This window comes from Phalacrocorax carbo, chromosome 2, assembly GCF_963921805.1.
Source record: "Phalacrocorax carbo chromosome 2, bPhaCar2.1, whole genome shotgun sequence".
NCBI lineage: Eukaryota > Metazoa > Chordata > Aves > Suliformes > Phalacrocoracidae > Phalacrocorax > Phalacrocorax carbo.
This window is the reverse complement of record NC_087514.1, coordinates 52773814-52796836: the sequence shown is the minus strand read 5'-3', so window position 1 is coordinate 52796836 and position 23023 is coordinate 52773814. Positions and strand designations below refer to the sequence as shown.

Genomic DNA, 23023 nt, shown 5'->3' with positions numbered 1-23023 from the left:
ACCCCAGGTCCTCACAGCAGACCATGAGGGAAACTACAGCTTGCCACTGGCCAGGCCAGATTCCTCAGCAAGACACTTGATGCCAGCAAGAGCAGGAAAGCTCAGGAAGGGGAGCCCAGCTAAGCAGCCCTGGGCACAGCACACACGTGTGAAGGTAACTCTGACCTGCATGCGCAAAGGATCCTGACTCCCCATGCTTGCATTTTTTTGAGTCCTCCCAGTTTTAAATCTGGCATATAAGATTTGCTGGACCAGTCTATGCCAGCTTTATAGTGTATACACAGTGTATCCAACCCGTGTAGCATCAGACCTGTTGTGCCCTGGCAGCTGCTGTCAGGGCCTGCCTTTCCAATTGGGAGCTGGATGCTCTTGTCTGTGGACTTGTGCCTTAATGTAGCATTGGAGCCAATGCGCTGAGGATTGTTTCTACTGCAAGAAGAAATTTGTGGTGGAGCCACTTTTCCCGAGTCAGTTACAAGACTGTTTCCTCAGACGCAGCAGGAGGCAGTTCCCTTGCTTGTCCCCACCAACTCCTGCCACCCAGAGCTCAGCTGAAGAGGCTCTTAATTTCTGTTTTCCTCAGAGACACATTCCCTGGTTTCCTCCCAGACCACAAGACTGAATATTACCTTGTCGCTTCTTCTCACAGATTCTCCCATCTTTTCTGCTTTTCTTTCATGTATTTCCAACATGCACTGAACGTTGGCCATAGTCGCTTCTTCCCTCACACGTGCCTTGTATGTCTGCTCTGCTACGGGCATTGACTTGCTCCTGTGTATGGGATGGAGATTGCTACTGTTTCTATGGTCTAGTACATGGACATCCCTTTTCACAGAACTATCTTAAATGAGGGACAGCAGTTAGTCGATACATAGCTATTTCAAGTATAAAAAGGCCAAGTTCTTTGAAAGTCTGCTCCTAACTGTCCCAGACTGCTCACACAAAGTTAAAAGAAACTTTTTGCTTTGATCCCCATGTTGTGTTTCACATATAGGGATGACAATCCTTCACTTTGCTAGTATATTAGAAAGATAAATATATATATATGTATATGTGAAGCCCCCAAATATTATAATAGTGAGAAGCATAGAAAAGCCTAGGAAGAAGCTGGTATTTTGTCCTTTGAAAATGGGGCTTAGGTCAGGGGCAAATTTGATGCAGAGAAACTCAGTTCTACCACAACCTTTTCTTTCTTTTCCTGCCAAATGTTCAGCCCACCTCCCAATATTGTGGGATATGGGGGAACAACTAGGGTAAAAGTGATCGCACCACCTCCATGGGATTACAGCAGCAGAGATCCCCTATTCACCGGGGAAAATCTACTGTGGGAATCTCCAGTCAGTTTAAGCTCACACTGCTTATGCATGCATAAGCAGAGCAAACTTGGCAGGCTGAACAGCCTGTCCCTTAGGAATATTGACAGATGAATGTAAACTCAATTACCTTGCTTTTTCATTCCAGTCGAGTTACTTGCGCTGTGCACTAAGTACATCAGCATCTGGAGTCACTTTGAACAACAGGAGAAAGCATTTCCCGGTGTCAGAAGTAGAATTTTGTACAGAACTTGCAAAAAGACAGGGGTTTGACTGTGCTTTGTTTTCCACCATCCTGAAACAAACAAACAAACAAACCAAAACCTGTGTAGAAGGTTCATCATCTCCAGAGGTTGGGGATTTTTTTGGGGGTATAGCTAAATGGCTGATAGCCAGTTTGCCTATAAGCCTGTAAAACCAAAAGATGTAAAACCAGCTCCTGAATTTTCCTTACTGTTCTCACCACCACCATCTTCACTATCCATTAACCTGGCTCATTACTGAAAGCTGAAAACACAAAAGAAGTAAACATTAGTTAATGAGGTTTGCACCTGGGGGTGGTAAACAAAGCTGCTCTCCATGCCTGTGAGCTCTTGAGGGGAAACTTGATGCTGTATGAAAGCAAATCTCAGCACAGAAAGGACAGGTCTGCCTGTGTGTGCAGAGAATGGGAAGAATATTTTCATTTTTCTGATTTCATAATTAGACAGGGAATGATGAGGAACAAAATCTTTCCTAAGTTTGTCACTCCAATTAGGAAATATGTATTTGCCTTACCTTTGTTTTCATTGTAGCTAGAAGCAGAAATCAATGCTGATTCCTTACTCCTCAGTAGTTTGGGGCATTTCAAAACCATATTTTTCACCCTGGGTTTTTGTCTGAACAGAATAATTGAGACTTTGTCTTGGACTTAAAGAATCAAGACTTTGTCTGAAATGCAATAATATGGCACATGCTAAACAAAACAAGTCTTTGTGTACCACTGTTATCAAAACATTATAGCACCAGGAAATAGTTAGACATGGACTTTCCTTTCCTAGTTAACTGCTACTATACATTTGTTAAAAGTTCAACTCATATTCCTTTTAAATCCTATTGCAGTAGCTGAGTGCTTTGGCAAAGAAAGAGCCTCTAAAATGGTTCTTTACAAAATAGTAATGCACATATTAAATAAGCACGTTTTCACCTTACCGTTATGTTCATTCAATCCATGCTTCTCTGAATGTGACTTTCACTCCTGTGCCCAGGCATGACCTCCATTCCACCTGGCTGTTGGAGCATCACCAGTGAGCAGGCAGGAGCCCCCCAGGCAAACCAGCCCCTTTGGGAGCTCCGCAACAGGGCCAGGCTCGCCCCTTCAGGGCATCAGTCACCAGAGCCAGGCTCAGTCCCATTCTTGCTGTGAGTTGTTCAGTAGAAGAAACATGCTGCATGTTTAACTTCCATGGCAGAGTCAGCTCTCTCTTTTGGTGCTTTCCCCTGCCCAGGGCTGTGGTCTGAAAGAAAAGCAAGCTCTATAAAGACAGACTTCCCTAGGCATACATTCAGGGATGGATTTTCTTCTTCTCTTCTTCTGGTGCTCAAATCAGGGTGAGGAATAACTCCACTGAAGACAATGGAGCCAAACCAACACAAGTCAAAAGAGAATCAGACTGTAGCTCTAAGAAACATCTATTCCCATTACTTCCCAGACTTTTATTGCTGCAAATATATAAATCTTTGTATTAACTGACTTCAAAGATCATAAAGCCCTAATTGTGTGTGCAGCCTACTAGTAACAGAGTGTGCTGCTGATGCATAAAACACGCATAGATAGTACACAAATACACTCAGCCTGGGCTTAAATTTAGCATCAACCACACAAAAGATATCTTTATAACTAAGAATGATGGGAAGAAAGATCTCATTCCAGACCAGATGAACAACTCATTTTTTCACTGATCCTGGATTTGGCTGACCCAACTTAAATGTGACCTAAGACATTTCTCAGTGCTTTGGAAATTGCATCAACATACTTGGGTTGGAGATGCCACAGTCAGAAAAAAAAATTGGGATTCTATTTTTAAAATTCTGCTGTTCCTTTTTAAAATAGATCAGTGAAGCATAACTTTTCCTATAGCTGTAATTTTTCAGGCTAAGCAAACTCTAATAATTTCAAAGGCAGTGGGAACAAGGGGTCACTTGGGGCCAGCCAGAAAAAAATTAACTCTTTGTTCTTTTCCAGTAAAAGCTTTCATCATGTTATTATTGTTGAAAAGAGTCAACTTATAAATGAAGAGGTAAGCTTTTCCTTGCAAGAAAGAACAAACCGAAAAAATACATAGCATTAGCAGTCTCAGAGTTGTACAAGAATATAAATGAGAGAAGAGAAACACCATCAGAAATTCAGCTATGTGTTTGCTCAGTACCTATCACTAGTGCAGGACCGGATTTTGCTAAATGATGACTGTCACTAGGTAGCTGGTGTCAACAGGAGACTGCCAGGAGCTACAAACACCTTTCAGCAGCAGGCGGCTATGAGCCACACAGCATATGAGCTTTTCCTGACATTACTGTTGGTGCTGAGAACTCCAAAGCCTCTCCATAATAGCATATAGCTGAAAGTCTTCAGATTTAGGGGAAAAAAAGCCATGTTCCAGCAGCATGACCCCCTTGAATACTTAACATGAGTAGAACTGATCCTTGTTTCATGATTGGTTTGCAGTGGACAGCTAGACACGCTTCATATAACAAATGTTTTATGAGCTAGTGTGTTAGGTGATGTTTAGATCATACATTTTATACCAATGTTCAAATAACCCCAAAACACTGAAAAACCCAAGCATATGTAGGTAGGCTGTCCTTGCCATTAGAATGTGTTTAGCTGAAGGACGGATTCCACACCACTGAGCATTGGTCATCCCACAGTTAAAGTCCCTTGCAGTAAAACTCTGCCCTTGCTTGACCTGTCAGCTGTCGCTCAGGTCTGTTGATTTCAACGGGACTCAGTTTGCATTTATCTGAAAGTTATTGGCTGGCCTCTTGGCAAGTCATGGGGTAGATTCATTGTTTTCAGTACTTTTCAAGTATGGGAATGGCATTAAAAAACCCAAACAAATCCCAAGTGGCTTCCAACTGGGTGAAGTAATGATAGTTTGGAACTGGAAAAGCTTGGCCTCTGTAGTTTGAGGGCCAAACTGGGGAAGCTGGAATAGACGTGCAGGCTTTGAAAACACCAGCTATCTTCTGTTTGTTTGTATCTACATTTACGTTGGGATAAACATCTCTCAGCAGAAGAAAATGCAATTCATTTAAGTATTTCAGCCAAAGGACAGCAATTATAACAATAAGGCACTCCTTCCCCTACCTTCAAAGCATTTGGTAGTATCAACAGTGGACCTGAGACCAAGTCCTGAGGCTTAAATGTCTTCCAACTAAGCCAGCCTGACACTGGATTAGACACTGTGAAATTTTACAAACATTTTCTAGTAAAAGCATTTTTGTCCTATTGATTACAGAATAGAAGTTACTTTGGTGTACTGCAATGATGTTTCAAAGTCCTTCTTGAGAAACAAGCTTCTTCATGGTGTAATTGCAGAGTGCAATCAGTGGACAGACAGGACGGTAGTAAATCTTTAGTCTCAGGCCTTCCAAATAGTTCAGCAGTGTCCTCTGAAACGTTCACAGTTCCTCAGCTGTCAGGAAATATGTTGCCTTACTAAAGCACGTAAATATTTAATGATATTTTAACTTACAGAGCACTGAGCACACATTTTTTCTAGGAAAACCCCCCAGATATAAGGATTTGAAGTGAAAAAATCTCGGTGGTCTGGAAGCATATACCAGGAAGGAATATCCTGTAGCTACAACTTGCAGCTGCTCCTCACATTGGCGTTGATAAAACCAAAGGGATCCTTCTGCAATGTTCCTGAGATCTCCACAACTTGATCGGAACATGCAGAACCCTTTGAGCAAAGATCTCTCTTACTTTATAAACAAATGTCTGCAGTATATAAATTATTATAAATACTACTTTTTAAAGGCTCAGTGAAACATAAATTTATTACATGGTATAAAAATGTTCAAGATAACTTTCAAAAAAGAATGGTGTGTTTGATTTATGCAGTGCTGTTTGATTAATGAAGTAGGATGTTTTGATCCTCACTAGGGTCTAAAGCGCATAGAGAGCATTTTATCACCTTTCCACCTCAGTATAGATAATATAGTTTACAGCAGTGAGAGTCAGTGTGGAGAATTAAAAGACAAGACAGCTAATAGCATTTAATTCTGCTTTTGCCTCTTTGGCAGGGCTGCAGCAAGTGATTCCACTGGATTTGGTTCAGTTTTTCTGCCAATGATACTTGAGCACTTTCATAAAATACTTTAAAGTCTGTGGTTGAAAAGTGCAATATGAAGGTTAATTGTTTATTTTGTGTCTGTTACTGGAAAATCTCTCCTGCTAAAGGGGAAAAAAATAGTACCTTCATCCTTTTTTCTTCCTTTAACATTTCAAGTATTTCTAAATTTTAATTTTTGGATTTTGATTCTTAAAAACTACCTTAAATATTGCACCATAATTACATTTGTGAATGACCCTAATTGGTGCGATCAAGTATCTTGATGCAGATTGTTTGTCATGTTCAAAGACTGCAGCCAGATCCTACATAAAACACTTCCCTGAAAATCTAGTCACCTCAGGCAATGGCTATTTTGAATTGTATAACCTAAATAGTGCCAGACCACCAGCCAGATTAAAAATACGCAAAGAAAAAACCTGAAGATATTTTAAGGAGCTGTAGTTTGGGGACACAGCAAATTTGGCTTTAGGACTTCTAGTATCAGATCAGAAGATTACAGTCACATACTGTAAAACATTTTGGTAAAAAAACATGATTGCAGCTGAATTCTGTTCAAAACCATGTTAATTTTGTGCAGGTGGATCCTGGGCTTGTTCTGATACTGTCAGAACAAGTTTCATCAGCCAGTTCTTGACTTCTTGTCATTTTTCATCTCCAGGTCACTGTCGCCGGTCTCTGATGTCCTTTAACTGGAGATTCAAGTCAAAGCCTCTTTAATCTCTGTATTGCAGCCGCTCCCAGCTACCTAGCTCACTTTCCCTCAGCTGTCTTGCATGCTCTGCTTTTGAACTCTTCTTTTGCATCCACCCTTTGCCTCCATCCTCATAAGCTGAAGATGGTGAAGCAACATGAGATGATCACAGAGCCAGCGCCGGGTTTCTATCAGTAAAGAGGCACACTATGAGCCACGTGCACCCTTTCTATTTCCCTAGCCCTGTCTGCCAAAACCCAGCCCGGACCCAGCTGAGGAGCTGGACACATGTTGGCAGCGCACATCACGATGGAGTTTACAATGCCATTTCTATGCGGATATGGCAGGGTGGACACCAAAGAGACTGGAGCGGTGCAGGGGCAAAGCTTTGAAGTGTGACTACGAGAAGCCTAGTGACAGGAACAGATGGCCTGATGCAATAGTGTACTGCTGGCTCCTCAGGAGACTGGGATTCAGGGGTGGTGAGTGGGCTGTCCTAAGAGATGCAGCCACAGGGGAGAAAGGTAGGTAGGCAGTGCCTTCTCTGTCCTTGGGTGTTGCTTACAGGAGGACTTCAAGGTAAAAAACAAATTAAATTATCTGCCTCTGGCCCATGTTTGAGAAGCCTGTTTGAGAGCTCTTTTCTGCTTGCATTTTGTTTGTTTGTTTGTTTGTTTGTTTGTTTGTTTGTTTTCCTTCTTTTGTGGGGTGCTCTGGTTTTCTGGGCACGTTGCCAGGGGTTGTGTGCTTTGCCAAGTGGCAGCCTCACATTCTTGGGCAGGCAACATCCTGGTTCCACCCCATCCTGAATGGGGTGTGCTCACACACCCACATGTACTATCAAGCACACTTCATTTCAGATATTTGGTGAAGTTAGGCTAAACCTGCATTTCTCCCATGAACTGACCTTAGTTAGTGTACCGGCAGCTAAAAAAGCAAGCTGTAGCTTGACATAGCAGTGTTGTATCCTTTGGAGGGATTCCAGGAGAAGAGATGCTCCCTGGGACGTGCACAGGCTCTTTCCACAGTCAGGTTCACAATACCTCCACAGGCGGCATTTGCTGTTGCTATATTGTGGCATACTTTGAGGTGAATGACAAGGGACTTCAACTGATTAGAAATTACATAGATCACTGTAATTCTCCAGCAGGGCAGACAGTGCACCTGCGGACCGTTGCCCACAGACACTATCACCAGGGCTGACCCAAACAGGGAATGAAAAAACTAGCAATGCAAGGGTCTAAACAGAAAGGAAAATGGTTACTTATCTGTGTAGGAGAGGAGAAAATAAGAACTGCTTGAATTTTACAACAGTGCCAAGGGGGAGAGGGCAGCCAGCTTGTTCATGGGAACGAAACTCACTCCCGTTAACCCCATGGGTCTCCTCATCCCCAGCAGAAGCGGCGCGACCTTTGCCAGGCGGCAGCTGGGTCTCCGAGGCTCCGGGGGAGACGGCAGCCCCCGGCAGCCCCGCAGCGGAGTCAGAGCCGCCAGCAGGCCGGTGGCTCAGGCCCGGTCTCCGGGCCGCCAGAAGCCGGCAGCGGGACCCGCTCGCCACCCGCCGCGCCCCCTCAGGAGCCCGCCAGGCCTGCCGCGGAGGGGCAGCACGCGCGCCGCTAGGCGGCACTGCGGATGCGCGGGTCCCGCCGCCGGGCCCGGCCCGGCCGCGCTCCTCGGGGTGGGCTGGGGCCGCCGGGCTGTCACTGCTGTGGGGCCTTTGCACAGACTTCACGCAGAGTCGAATGGGTTGGAAAAGACCTTTAGGATCATCGAGTCCAAACGCTAACCTAATACTGCCAGTTCACCGCTAAACCATGTCCCTAAGCACTGCATCCAAACGTATTTTAAATACCTCCAGGGATGGTGACTGAACCACCCGTCTGGGCAGCCCGTTCCAATGCCTGAGAGCCCTTTCAGTGAAGTAGTATTTCCTAATATCCAACCTAAACCTCCCCCGGCACAACTTGAGGCCATTTCCTCTCGTTCCACCAGTTGTTACTTGGGAGAAGAAACCAACACCCACCTCACTACAACCTCCTTTCCGGTAGTTGTAGAGAGTGAGAAGGTCTCCCCACAGCCTTCTCTTCTCCAGGCTGAACAACCCCAGTTCCCTCAGCTGCTTCTCATCAGACCTGTTCTCCAGACCCTTCACCAGCACCTCAATGTCTTTCTCACAGTGAGGGGCCCAAAACTGAACACAGTATTCAAGGTGTGGCCTCACCAGTGTCGAGTACAGGGGCACGATCACCTCCCTGCTCCTGCTGGCCACACTGTTCCTGATACAAGCCAGGATGCTGTTGGCCTTCTTGGCCACCTGGGCACACTGCTGGCTCATGTTCAGCTGGCTGTCAACCAGCACCCCCAGGTCCTTCTCCACCGGGCAGCTCTCCAGCCACTCTTCCCCAAACCTGTAGCGCTGCCTGGGCTTGTTGTGACCCAAGTGCAAGACCCAGCACTTGGCCTTGTTAAACCACATACAGTTGACCTCGGCCCATCGATCCACCCCGTGGTGAAGGGTCTAGAGAGCAAATCTTATGAGGAGAGGTTGAGGGAACTGGGGTTGTTTAGCCTGGAAAAGAGCAGGCTCTTTTCACACTCTACATCTGCCTGAAAAGAGGTTGTAGTGTGGTGGGTGTTGGTCTCTTCTCCCAAGTCACTAGTGATAGGATGAGGGGAAATGGCCTCAAGTTGCATCAGGGGAGGTTTAGATTGGGTATTTGGAAAAATTTCTTTACTGAAGTAGAGATCAGTTGTTGGAACAGGCTGCCCAGAGAGGTGGTGGAGTCACCATCCCTGGAGGTGTTCAAACAATGTGTAGACGTGGCACTTCAGGGCATGGTTTAGGAGACATGGGGGTGTTGGGCTGGCGGTTGGACTTGATGATCCTAGAGGTCTTCTGCAGCCTTAGTGATTCCATGATCCTATGTGTAATGGTTACTTGGGTAGACAAACACCATAAGTCCAAATGTCCCCCCTTCCTCCTTCTTCCCCCAGCTTTATGTGCTTTGGGCTCCATCTCTTAGGGTGGTTACTCAGGGCAGGAGAGGTGGGGTGTTGGGTGGAGTTACTGGGCACCAGAGCCAGCTCAGGTCAGGTCACGGCTGCACTCGCACTGCTTCTTGTAAGGCTTGTCGTCCAGTGGTTCGGGTGGTTCCTGCTATAGCAACTCCCATAACGTGCAACTCAAATCACTTCCCTATTCCTGCTGGCCACACTATTCCTGACACAAGCCAGGATGCTGTTGGCCTTCTTGGCCACCTGGGCACACTGCTGGCTCATGTTCAGCCGGCTGTCAACCAGCACCCCCAGGTCCTTCTCCACCGGGCAGCTCTCCAGCCACTCTTCCCCAAGCCTGTAGCGCTGCCTGGGGTTGTTGTGACCCAAGTGCAGGACCCGGCACTTGGCCTTGTTGGACCTCATACAACTGACCTCAGCCCATAGATCCAGCCCGTCCAGATCCCTCTGCAGAGCCTTCCTACCCTCGAGCTGATCAACACTGCCGCCCAATTTGGTGTCATCTGCAAACTTACTGAGGGTGCACTCGATCCCCTCATCCAGATCACTCATAAAGATATTAAACAGAACTTGCCCCAATACTGAGCCCTGGGGAACACTGCTTGTGACCAGCTGCTAACTGGTTTTAGTTCCATTCACCACAACTCTTTGGGCCCAGAAATCAGCCAGTTTTTTACCCAACCAAGAGTACAGCCTTCCAAGCCGTGAGCAGCCAGTTTCTCTGGGAGAATGCTACGGGAAACAGTGTCAAAGGTCACCTTGTCATAGAAGGAGAGAAGGAGATCAGGTTAGTTAAGCAGGACCTGCCTTTCCTAAACCCATACTGACTGGGCCTGATCACCTGGTTGTCCTGTATGTGCCGTATGATGGCACTCAAGATGATCTCCATAACCTTCCCTGACACCAAGGTCAGGCTGACAGGCCTTTTGTTGTGGTCTGCTTTGTTTCTGTATGAGGCACTGACGCTTGTGGGGAGCTGTGAAAATCTATTAAAAAATCATTCCATATTTAAAAAAAAAATCATGCTTTTAGGCACGGAGGGAAGGTTTCATGTGAGGATGGTGTCCTTGAGGGGCGCTGCTTGCGTGTAGAAGTGAGTCCCTGATGGCTCTGTCCCATTCCACAGGAGCCTGGGCAGTGGGGTACTGCTGAGGGACCCCCCAGCTCCCACGGGCCTCCCCAGGAGTACTGCCAGGCCACTTCACTACACCCCGCACTCTAAGGCTGTGCTGATCAGGTGTGAAGCTCTCCAGGGGCCAAATAAAGGTTTCTGCAGGAAGGAGAGTGCCAAGCGGCACACGGGAGAAGGCTGCCAACATGTAGAACCACAGAAGCACAAGGACGCTGCAGATATGAAGAGCAGCAGGAATACTAATAGTAACAGTTTTAGAAGAATGCAGCTCTAAAATTACAGGAACAAAGTGATTTTAATAATGCATCAGTTGCTATACAGGAATGGCAGCAATGCCATCAGTAATACAGGCAGGTGAGAAGCTTCAACCAACATAACTGTGTGTTAGTTAGGAAGCACTTCAAGGGGGTTTGTTAAGACTCTTAGTTTTGACTCAAGGTTGCCTGGGATTTTTGCTCATGCACAGTATAAACTGTAAGATGAACAAAGGTTGGCAGTGGACTTATTTTAGGAATTTCAGTAAACACCCCAGTTCTGCGTTTGGGGAAACAAAGCAAGTGGTGTCACTGCTGCGGAGGAAACAGTGGGTGCCTCAAAAGGCTCTAAACAACAGCCACTGACACCAGACATCCTAACATCAGAACAGCACCCCAGAACGTGGGGCTTCTTCCTTTTGGAAGAACTGAAAGTCCAGGGGATCTCTGCGGGGTGGGAAAGAAGTTCATGTTGGAGCATTGTTTTGAAAGGTACACAGAACAACCCAGACAATTCAGGCTGGGAACTTCCATTCAGCATAGCCTGACGTTGCCTGAATTCTTCTGGTGATGGGCCTGATGGAAGTCCATAGCCTGAAATATGCTGCCCAAAATGACCACATTAATAAATGCCAAAATAAAAGTAAGGACGTTATTTATGCCTACTGACATGGGTTTACAGAAAGTAGATTTTGCTGAGACAATCTGGTACCTTTTTCAGAAGAGTAAGACCTTAATTCATAGAGTTATCTTCATATAAAGCTACTATAAAGCATGAGGCTTTAGTTTTGCACAGTTCTTTGGTTGAGGGCTTATAGCAAATTAATATACCAGATAGTTCAAAACCCAGTGGTTAACTCAGTCTCAATGCTAAACAATCATTGTTTGGTATCATTCATCACTCAGGGGTGTTAACTAGTGGAGCTCCACCTGGAATGTCTCCTGGCCATTTTCCATCTTGATCTGTGATGCAGAAGAAAACATAAACTCATTATATTGCAACAGAGCAGGGGAACAGAAATGAAAATAGGTCACTGATGTAATCAGGTGGTATACAGAAAGCAAACAATATAACATATTTATTACAGGTAAACATGAAGCTATATATCTAAAAAACAGAGAATGAAGGCCACAATAGTAAGATGGGAAACTATACTTCGAAGCAGTGGCTCTGGAAAAGACTTGGAAAAGAGGGGCATGGCAGCTGAACAGAAAGGGGTAATGTAATCATTAGAGGTACAGGCAGGGGAGTCTTGAGTTGGGCCAATGAAGTTACAGTATCTTGGAATTTGGTACTAATCCTGCCATTAGGCTGAAATGCTGGGTCTAGCTCTCCTAGGCTCGGGTCAGGGAGGATGTTGCCACATTAGTGGGGGAAGTCGGTGTCATTTTGCTGTGTTAGACTGAGAGCACGTGAGAAGCAGCTCCTAATGCTCCAGGGACTTCACTCATAGGCAAGAAAATGGTGTAACACAGCGATCAACATAATAAAATTTGTGAAAGCAGCGCTTTTAGATCTGAAGGATTGATTTCTGGTAGTTATCAGGGATCACTTTCCTGGAACTGAAACCATTCAATAAAACTGAAATTTTCTCACAGATGGAAGTAAGTACCTTTGAGGTCAAGGTTTGCAGGCTTCTCCCCTGTGACTGAGGACAAAATTATGTCCCCTAGCATAGTTATCTTGAATATGGAAAACCTTATACATTTCTGAGGACACATGCAAGACCATGTCTTTTACTGGACTTCTGAAAACACCAGACTAGCTGGCTTGACGGACTTTCCCCTATTCGGGAGAGAGAATTTATTTCATCCCTCTGGCACTTCTTGGAAAGGAAGTGCAGAAAGAGATGGTTTAGCGTGTACAGGAGTTGTGCAACCAGCTCTCAATGCTGGTTATATTACCTCCCATTAATTCAGGACCGTTGCTTAGTTTGCTACAGGGGCTCAATTCAAGCATCTTGGAAATGAAATCTGGCAAGAACAAAAATTCATGCTTTTTCCAAGGGTTTTTTTAACCTCAAGCACCCCTCCCTCTACCCTCCTATTTTGCTGTTGGACTGCTTTCCCACAGAGCAGCTAACCTCAACGCTTGCACGTGTCCCTGCGTGCAGGTTTATGTGTATGCAAGCTACCTGCATCTGAACACCTCACCACAGCATTATTTTTTTCATGTTAGCTACAGCAGCACATCCTACATTACTGGGAAGTTAAAAGTACCTAAAAATGTCCATTCTTTTTTACCGAGACAGTACGCAGTGCTTACTGGTGATATTAAAAAGGGACCCCTGAAGAGCACCTGCTCCAGCCCCCTGCTCAGAATGGAGCCAATTTAGCCCATGCCGCTCAGGGTCTTTGGCAGTCAAGTTGTAAATAATGCCCAAGGATGGAGATTCCTCAGTCCCTCTGGGCAACCAGTGCTTGAAAGGACTTTTTTCCCTAATGTCGTGGTGGAATTTCCCTTCTTGATCCCTGATAGGCAAGTGTCAACTGGTGTTTACAGGAGAAGGTAGTATACTTGATGGCAATACGATGAAGGACAAACTTCTTTGCAGAGAGGTGGCATTTACATTCTTCAGCGTGCTCTTGGTCTAACTGGTTGCTCAGCAACTCATCTCCAGTGAAACTAGATAAGATTTGAGCAGGAATATTGTTCTCCCAGTCAGCGGGCAGTTAAATGACCAGGTAGTTGACCAAAGTGTTTGAGGAAGTCAAAGCAGACTCTGTTCCAACCAGTAGTTTAATAATCATTGTGTTTACCCATCTCCATTTCACGTCCATCTTCTCATGCCAATTTTAGTAATTTCTGATTCCCTCTCTACTAGCAACTCTTGAGTGATTTTATAAACTACTCCTAATATCTGTCTGCTTTCAGCTCTGACTTGCTGATAGCACTGGACTCCCTCCTCAAGTCTTCCATTCACAAGTGACAGGCTTTTCCTCCCACCCTCAACTTCATTGGGAAGTGGAAAGCTCAAAGTCTTGTGATTTTCAAGTTTCCCTTTGCATAAGTTCAAGTTCCTGATGCTGATGATCACGGCAGATGTAGAGAGGACCCAAGCACCAGGAGTATAGATGTCTTGCAACACTAAAAGTTCCCACCACAGCTAGAACCACCATCTGTAAGACACCACACAGCACATTTGGTACATTAGGAGAAGTGTTACTCTCACGTGGTCCCTCGAAGGGGTTCCTGCAGAGCCAGACAGAGGTATGCCTTGTTTTAATTTTGGGATGACAAAACCTAAGAGGAATCTTCTGACTTTCAGCTACAAAATGTTACATAAAGCTGAATTTACCTATAAGAAAAATCCTTCCTGAAGGCCTAAGGGAAAACAAGAAAAAAACACCAAAACCAAAACCAAACAAAAAAAAAAGAAAGCAAAGGAGGGCGGAGATACTGTACATGTAGGATTACTGATCTGAAAACAGTACTGCTCTGGAGGCAGAAGTCCAGTTTATGTGGTCTGATATTTTGTTTCAAGTTCATAGATTGTTAAGTGTCAGAGTGAACACAGTGAAAAACTTAGCTAGCTTTTTATTACTTCAGATGAACAAAAACTCTTGTAAACAAACTAGAAAACCCAGAGGGTTTTGTTTTGCATAACCTGGACCTACCCTTTCTCTGGAGCTGCTGGGACATGGACCATTCTATATAATAAAAAAATAATAATGGAAATGAATAGAGATTAACTATTTTCATGTTAAAAATAACCCACAGCATTAATGAGTCCAGGTTTTGTAGCCCTCAGGATTTTCTTCCTCTTTTTGGCTGACTGGACAGCAGCTGGTTTTGCAACTCTTTCTAACCACCAGTGCAAGCAGGCAGGTTTCCTTCCCTCCTCAGAGCAAACACAATCCTGTCTGTTTAACTGGCAGGAGGTACCGTGAAACCTGTACAAAAACCCCAATATGTAAATAAAACACGACCCGAAACCTCATGTTGCAGTCATGAGAATGCAATGCTGTCCGAGCTGGGACTGGAGGCTATATATTGGCTGTTGCAGGTTCCAAGGCGATGCAGGGAGTTAGTGCAGCAGCAGCCTTCCCTACAGACCAACCCAAGTCCAAATCCCAGCCCAGATTGCTTTCAAAATGCAAGCAGGGACCCTCCACTGATTCCCTTTCACTGATGCCACCAGAAGACCCACAGAAATGCAAAAGCTGTAGAGCAAGTTGTTAGCAAACATAACTCACTGTGCATTTGGTAGTACCATGTGCCTGAGAGGTGGTAATATAGTGAAAGACAGCAAACGCTACTAACCTTGACAAAACAATCGACTTCCCTGACACCCAGATGAATATAACTCAGTATTAAAACCAGTAGCTTTACAAGGCATTAACCTAAATTAATCACCCAGGAATGATACACACAGAGAAAGAAGAGGGATAGTTAGACAAAAGTATTTGTAATTAATACATTATAACCCATATACAGATTTATTTTTGCAAGGAGGTTTGTAGGCATATAGATCCTGAAGCATTTAACTTGTTTTTTTTTTCTTTGAGAAACAAACGAAACAGCTGGGAGATGAGTAGCTAAAATATTCTGTGTCTGCACACCTGCAGAGTGCAGGTTAAAACAGCTCAACACCAAGACACTAGAAGCTGCCCAAGAGAGGCGTGGTGGCTCTTAGACATGTTTCTGAGACTCTGTGGGAAACTTTTGCTGTGGAAAAGCCAGCTGGCAGGTTGCACCCCACAGCACACACCTACCTTTCTTTCTGTGCTTCGAGAGAACTGAGCCAAGCCGTCTCTGCATTCACATACCTCTGTAAATTCTTTTGGAGAAGATGGGGAGTTTATAAATATGGGAATAGACAGCTCTATAGGCTAGGGGTTTTGCCTCCACAAGACAAAGCAAGAGATCTGCTGTTGACAACACTTGAGCCTGTTAAGATATAGTGAATGCTGGGCTAACTTCACTTAGCAGCTAAGCGTTTCATTAGGATAAAGTCTAGCCTACCATGATGTGTGTGGACCTGGTAGCAAGACTGGGAGGGGAGTAACTGTTAGTTCTGGCAGCTACACAAGCCTGGGGAATTTAAGCTTCTTTAAGTAGGAATTTTGCCTGTGTAAAGGCAACTGACAAAAACCAAGAATGGTTAGGGCTTGTGCAGTCTTACCCAGCTCACCTCAAAAATATTTTCCATATGTAAAAACCCCAAAAGCTCAAACATGTCTATGACTTTCTGGCAAAACCAAAACAAAATCACAAGCCAAGAAGAAAGTTTGATACCCTAGATAGATAAACCTCCATAGATTCTAGGTAGTGAAAAATGTAAAGCAATTTTTAAAACACTAAAAATGCCTTGCACTACAAACATTACATTAAGGCCATGGGTACTGTAATGGTGAGATGTCTGTTTTTCACCTTTAAAGTACCAAATTTCCATACTCCAGTATGGATTCGGGGCCATTTTCTCTGTTATCGTTAATGTTCTTGTTAGTTCATGAGCGGCACCTCTTATGAAGGCCAAACAACTACTTAATAAAAGCTAGCAAAAATAAAGTAGCAGGTGAACTCACTGCCACTGTTTATTCTAATACCCCAACATCAGCCAGCAATGAGATACTGACTTTTGTGAGATTCACTGCTCTTACTGGTAACAGCTACAAGGAAATACTGCAAATCTGGAATTTAAAAAATCTTTACCATTGAGTTTCACTCATCGAACCATGTCAGTGCCATGAAAAGCCCACCTTCCTAAGCTGTAAATTTAATTGCTTATACGAAACTGCCACTTGTCCATTTCCTGTGTATGACTAACAAGCCAGGGGACTTAAAATGCCTGCGAGTGGTTCTGTTGCACATGTCAAATGGCGAGCAGCGGATGGGATTTTTTTGTATCCCTGTGGCCAGTGACTGGGTGTCCACAAGGTAAGGGGCTGCATTCACCCAGCATTGGTGGCGTATGGGTGTGCAGTCTAACCTAGGTCTCTAACCTCTTTCAAAAGTCAATGAGGAGAATGAGGGGAGAGGGGTTGCCTTTTCGAGGCGTTAAGAACAAGATGAAACTGCCTGCTGGAGTTGCCAAGTTATTTTCACTGCCTATAAATAAAGATAGATTACAGCTCAAGTTTTAGACAACTTGAAGTTAGGCAAGACTAACTCCTCTGTAAGTAAGCCCTATTTAAAAGGATTATTTCACTCTAGGCTATAAAATAGTTTGATTAGATCATGTGTTTGGCAATGGAGACGTCGTTTTGGGGTAATGGATCCAAGTTTCAGTGGTGTCTCTAAGGAGGCAACCCAGGGGATGGTGAAAGAGCCAGAGTATAGCTCAGTATCATATAAAATAGTTAGTACTATGCATATTTTTCCATCTTGTTGAAGTTGTTTTTCATATGGTCTTGCACTTTGAAAACATTTAAACAGAAGGTAGTATGCCTTTTTATTACACACAATTATCTAAGTAGCCATGGCAAAATTATTTTTCATAGTATCTCCTGATGAACAAAAGACTAACCTGTATCTAGATATCCCTGGGGGAAAAAAAGTCCTCAGATCTACACACCTCATGAGCATCTTACCCACGCTTTCAAAGATACATGGAAATTCTTTATAATCTAGTTAAAGTGAACAAATCCAGCTACAATCAGAAAACTCTTCTTGAATGATTTAAAGCAATCAGTTACCATGCTTTTAATTTTCCCTTTAAAAATGACAGAGTACTAATAACATTGTATTGTATAAGGAAAAATCAGAACGTATCTTCTCATTGAAAGAGGTCAAAATGCACTGTGCTAATTCCATGGTGTGTAAAAACCAGGCTGAATCGTAAAACGCAAATTCACACCGCATGATTCATTTCAGTCAGCCACGGTCTAAAGTAATACACACATTAGTTGCTAAAAAGGATTCCTCTGAAGGATTAGTCAGTCTTGAAAGTGAATTAAGAAATCAAAATTTATACAAGGAAAAAAAACCCACAAAAACTATGTAGAGTCTCACTTTGACAAATGCTGGCTTACAGAGTTTTCCTTAACACAGAACTTACTTTTTCACAGTAGCTGATAGTACTACAAAGGGTTTTTTGCACTACCTTATCTGAAACAAAATTGAATTACACAAATCACTTAGAAAATTATGAAGAGAAAAACAGTTACAGACTCTCTCATGCAGCACAGTTATACAGGTGCCAAAAGTTCTTCCTGTTCAAAGAACACCTTTGATTTAGGCAGGGTAATGCATTTTCCCTTTTGATAGCATAGAGTCTGCTGTTGTTAAGGGCATGCTTCTTAGCAAAGGAAAAGGCATTTTACTGTTTGTTGCATGGCAGATGGGGTACAGTTGCCAACCTGTAAACAAGAGCTGACACTGCAATACCAAGTACTTCATGGAAAGTTCTAAAAAAAGAGAATCTGGCTGTAGTTTCTACAGTCAGGGCAACTGAGATTCTAGCGATCAGCTCCACGACTTTTATACAACCATCTGTTTCTTTTTGTGAAATGATTATCTTGTAACAGTGGTCATTCTGAAAAACCCAATCAAAACCAAGAAGGAATAGAAAGTATATGTACGCCACTGACTGTGTGCTACTGCTGAACTTCCAGGAAAGCCTGATGATTAGGTGCTCAATTTCTATGGAATGAGTAATGGAGAGATAAAGCAAGTATGTTCTTATTAGTTGTAAGAAACTCTCTCTTTCATCTTACTTTGCACAATCAATTTTTATTTTTTGTAGGAGGTGCGCTAAATATTAATGCTAAAACCACTGAGGCCAAAATATGTCTATTAAGAACATTTCAGTAAAAGTATAGAAATAAGAAACCTTAGGTATGATGACATTGGAAGCAGTGTCTGAGCTTCAGATCTGGATTCAGTTCCTAGCTCTGCCCTCAGAGTGTCTACATTAAAAACATTTAATTTTACATACTTCAGCTCCCCGTCTCCAGCACTGCTTCCTGTTTCATCCTATCCACCTATTTCATCCATTTAAAATAAACCTTTTTTAGGGAATAGCTCTTAAGTGTTTGGATAGTGCTCATTCATAGATGCCACAATGTTAAATAGACCCAGTACAACTTTACAGTGTTACAACTAGGGAAAGAAAAATTCACATCACAATAAAGGGAAAAAGGTATAATGGATCATAAAAGACCATTGGTGATTCATGCAGAAAGATGAAAGTTCTTTAGAAGGTCCCTACCAGAATCACCCATCAGGATGGTGGGATTTGCTTTAGCCCCAACAAAGGAAGTCAAAGCAAAGTTTACAATTGGCTTTTAACAATGGCAAGACCATGTCTGAGGAATTCAGTCACTTCATTCAGGCAAAGTTTTAATATCAAAGGTTTGGTAGGCTAGATAAAAAAACAAAAACATTAATACTAATATTTCCAGGGTAGAAAATACTCATTTTAGTGTGTATGAAATCGATAGTTCACAAATAACAAGAAATTAAAGCAGAGAGATCCCTTACATGGCTAGTTATTTATTTGTTTATGTTTTTTTGAAACCTAATTTCTGAGGTTGGATACATCAAGCTATCAGTGAATATTTAAATGTAACAGGCATGACAAATACAAATACAAGCTCTAGTTCAGAGAATGATCTAAGATGAACTGATGACCTTCACTTTCAGGAAAAAGGTTGAAATCTGTTGGGAAGTTTGCCCTCATGGTTAGGAAGAGGGGAACTGTCAATTCCTACTAGCTACAGTATTTAGAACACTACATCCAAAAAAAATTCTTATTCCTGTTGCTCTCAGAACAGAAAATATTAAGCAAATGAAGAAACACCTGAAGGCAGAGGGCAATGCAATCCATTATGAAGGCTCAGGACTAAAGGATACCTATCAACCTCTATAGTTCCACTGGGGGCCCATCAATCTTTGCGCAGACTGTAGTGCCACATTATGTTCCCACACAGTCCTTTATAACAGAAGATAGTATTGGTGATGGTATCTTGCCCTGTGAATATGAAAATGGCCAAAACCCAACCCATAAATGACAATTTTCTTCTATGTTGCCTAGTTGGGGATTAGAAAATGCTGCTTGCTAAACCAGGTGCTTTTTTGATGCTGCCTCTTTACCTCAGTATTAATTGACCTTGCTTCCCAAAGCGAGCCTCTAATTGATGTGTGACTGCATATCTGCTGTCAATAATTCCTAATGATTGACTCCAATTTCTCACTGCTTGAAGCTGCACTTTCTGGTTCCCTAAAACGTTCTTTTGTTCTCAATGCCTGTATGTCTCCCAAACTGTGTGGTCTCTCCTTTATTTCACTCCAGCAGCTGCTTTGGCATTCTGTGTCTTCTGTTTCAGATACATGAGTGGCTCCGCACATTTGTGTTGCTAATATCATGGCTTCAAAACCTGAAAGACACTTATGTCGCAAAACGTTCCTGTTACAGATTTTATCCTGCCATCTGATGTGCAATATGGCCCACAGATGGTACAGATGAAACCACCCTACAAGCTGTAAATGTTGATAGGCAAAATAGAAAGTTAGAAGAAAACATGTAAGGAATGTTTCTTCCTTTTCAAAAAGGCAAAACAAAAATAAGTCCAAATAAGACAGGAGTTACTGTACCGAAGCTACAAGAATAATTCTCAGTCATTCAGTAGATACCTCTAAGTAAAATTAAAAGGTTTGAAATGTCAAGGGAAATCTCGACTGCAATTACTGGGATCAATTCAGATGTAATTCAGTATCTAAGTTAGAACAATCATATGCTGTAGCAGGGCTTCTACAGGTACCTTGATGTGCTTTCAAATCTCTCATGAACTTTTAATAGTAGTAATAAACTCACTGCCTAAATCTGTACAGGGTCACATGGCAATATCATCTCAAGGGACTGACACTGATATTGCTTAATTCCATTACATTTTGCAGAGTATGAACAGCACAGTTGACATACACACCATACAAGCAGACGTATTACAATGGCAGCCTAAATCTCTTTTGCAGCTATCTACTTCAAAGTTTCCAGAAAAATTAAGTGTACAACTTAGAACGGACAAAATGGCAAAGCTTTAGGACTTGATCCTAAAGCCTGATCTGACTTGCCAAAGTCTCTTAAATTCTGCTTCAACTAAATTTTTAGCTATCGATTGTTAAGGGTGATATTATTAACAACTTTATAAATTCACAGATACCACTACAGTTAGGCTAATGGAGGTAGCGTGTCTTCAGGTAATCCACAGCTGAATCCCAGCTCTAAGCAATTCAAGTATGTGACTAGTCCTGTCAAAGCCAACTGATTTAGCTATTCACATAAAAATCACATAACCTCAGAATCAAAGTAGCCAACGAACAAACTAGTTGCAAAGATTTATTTGGGAGGTACCTTGTTTTTGAGAACAACTGTGACATATATGTGAGAAAGTTCTGCAGCTCACAGCTATGGCCATGAGCTAAGAAGTACCAAAGTACTACAAAGAAGTGCCAAAGAAGTTGGTACGAAACCAACTTCCTTTGGTGCTTCCTACCAAAAAAGCTGGCAGGAAAAAAGTGTGTATCCAGAAATATAAATTCACATGGATGCATAAAAAGCAGCGATTTATCTATTTTGTACGTATGTGTTGCATAATCTGAGGTGGCTTGAAGATTCTTTCCTGGCAAGTTCACTATGAAGACTGCAGAACCATATTCCCCAACCTTTGGTCTCTAACTTATCTACACAGATACATGCACCCATCACTATACTTTCACACTGCATTCAATGAAATGAAGTGAAAATCAGCATGCCATCAAAAAGCATTGCTCAGATTAAAGTAAACCAAACTTTAGTGAACCAATAGCTTCTGAACTGATACTGAAAACCTCCTTAATGTCTATCAGAAAGAGCATGGTTAATGCAGAAAAAGGCTAACTTTGTTGAATGTTCAAAACCTTCTACGTTATCTATTAGACAGACCTCCCCTTCTCATTTCTGGGCCGAGCAGCATTACTGCAGTGCCACACCACTGCTGTGCCATCTCGGCTTTCTCCAAGAGGTAGGGACAGTTTTTTCCCTTCCACTTTCTGATGGAAAGTCTCATTATCACTGGTAATGACAACACTCACTAGGATGCTGGAACTTTGTATTTTAACTAGCAAATACAAAAGAAAAGGATGTGAGAGAAGTACTGGACATCTTTTTCTCAATGTCACACAGCAGCAGGTTCCTGTCAAAGAAAACAAACACCACCACCACTTTTTTTGTCACTATCACTTTTTTCTCAGCTGTTGAAGCAGAAAGATAGGATGCTGCAGAAGATTGAGTGCTATGGTCCAAGAGAATAAAAAGGCTTTTGAAAGGCTCTCAAGAAATATGCCCTTTGAAAAGCGAAAAGTGAAAAAAAGATGGTTATTGCTGTAGCTTAATCAAAGGTAAAAGGAAGAAAATGCAAAATCATTTTTCCCCAGTTCAATCCCTCAGAGCACCCTGCTGTATTTCTAGTCTCCTTCCCACCACTCTCCTGCTAAGTCCAACCTTCATCTTTACGCACACTAAGAATCCTAACCCACCGCTTCCCCACACAGACTTGGGCTGCATTTACAGCTGTTAATGTTCCAGATCCTTCTGTTTCCATCCCCTCCAACGCACTCGGATCCCCTGATCTCCACCCGCCTTGCCTTGAGCCCTCTTCAGTTTAATCTCTGACACAAGTACGCTCACAGTGCCCTTCCCTAGTCTCTCTCCAGCATCCTCCTAGCACGTTAAGCCCCTTCAGCTGTTACTTCACCGCCCTCGGACTAGCTCCACTGCTAACTAAACCCAAAACAAAACACGAGTGACCCTTCCGACTTTAAACTCTGTCCACAGCCGTGACTGGCCAACACCGCAGGGCCGCCTCTCACGGACCCCCAGTGCCATCTTCTGCCTCCCCCGGCCACCGAGCCACGCCGGATTTCTGACAGGGTTTTGACGCTTCCCAGCTCCCTCCTTGGCTCCGCTCCGTGCAGGGCCTCGTCCCTTCCCTCCCACGCTGGAAGCACGCCAGCTCGCCCCCTCCTCAGCGAGCCTCGGCCGCCATGTCCCGGGCCTGACTGCCCTCCGCCTGTCTTCTCCGCTAACCCGCGCCCATCCCAGCGCCCCTTCCCGACCCATCACCTCAGTCCCCGGCAGGACGCGGCCACCCCCCGTCCCAGCCCCGCCGTCCTGGGGCCTGGCCCGGCACGGGGAGGCCCTTCCTCAGACCCACCGCCCGCTGGACACCCCCTCACCTGAGCGCGGCTCCCCCGCCGCCGCCACCGCCCCGGTCCCCTCGCCCGCCGCCCCCCCGACCCCTCTCCCTCCCCGCTGTCAGAGCAGGAGGGGCGGCACCTGCGGGTCCGCCCCATTCTCCTC

At 43.8% G+C, this 23023-nt stretch overlaps 2 long non-coding RNA genes across 3 annotated transcripts; both read right to left on the bottom strand.

The window, feature by feature from the left end:
• Positions 1-455: 455 nt before the first annotated feature.
• Positions 456-3678, bottom strand: LOC135311936 (uncharacterized). Its single transcript, XR_010371493.1, has 3 exons — positions 2505-3678; positions 1444-1608; positions 456-771 (listed from the first exon to the last, which is right to left on the bottom strand). It is a non-coding gene; the product is annotated as an uncharacterized LOC135311936 (long non-coding RNA).
• An 8087-nt stretch (positions 3679-11765) lies between these two features.
• LOC135311935 (uncharacterized) lies at positions 11766-22950 on the bottom strand. 2 transcript variants are annotated; one of them, XR_010371491.1, is made up of 2 exons: positions 22900-22950; positions 11766-13862 (listed from the first exon to the last, which is right to left on the bottom strand). It is a non-coding gene; the product is annotated as an uncharacterized LOC135311935 (long non-coding RNA). The 2 variants fall into 2 exon arrangements; XR_010371492.1 differs by lacking the exon at positions 22900-22950 and adding an exon at positions 22201-22881.
• Between the last annotated feature and the right edge of the window lie 73 nt (positions 22951-23023).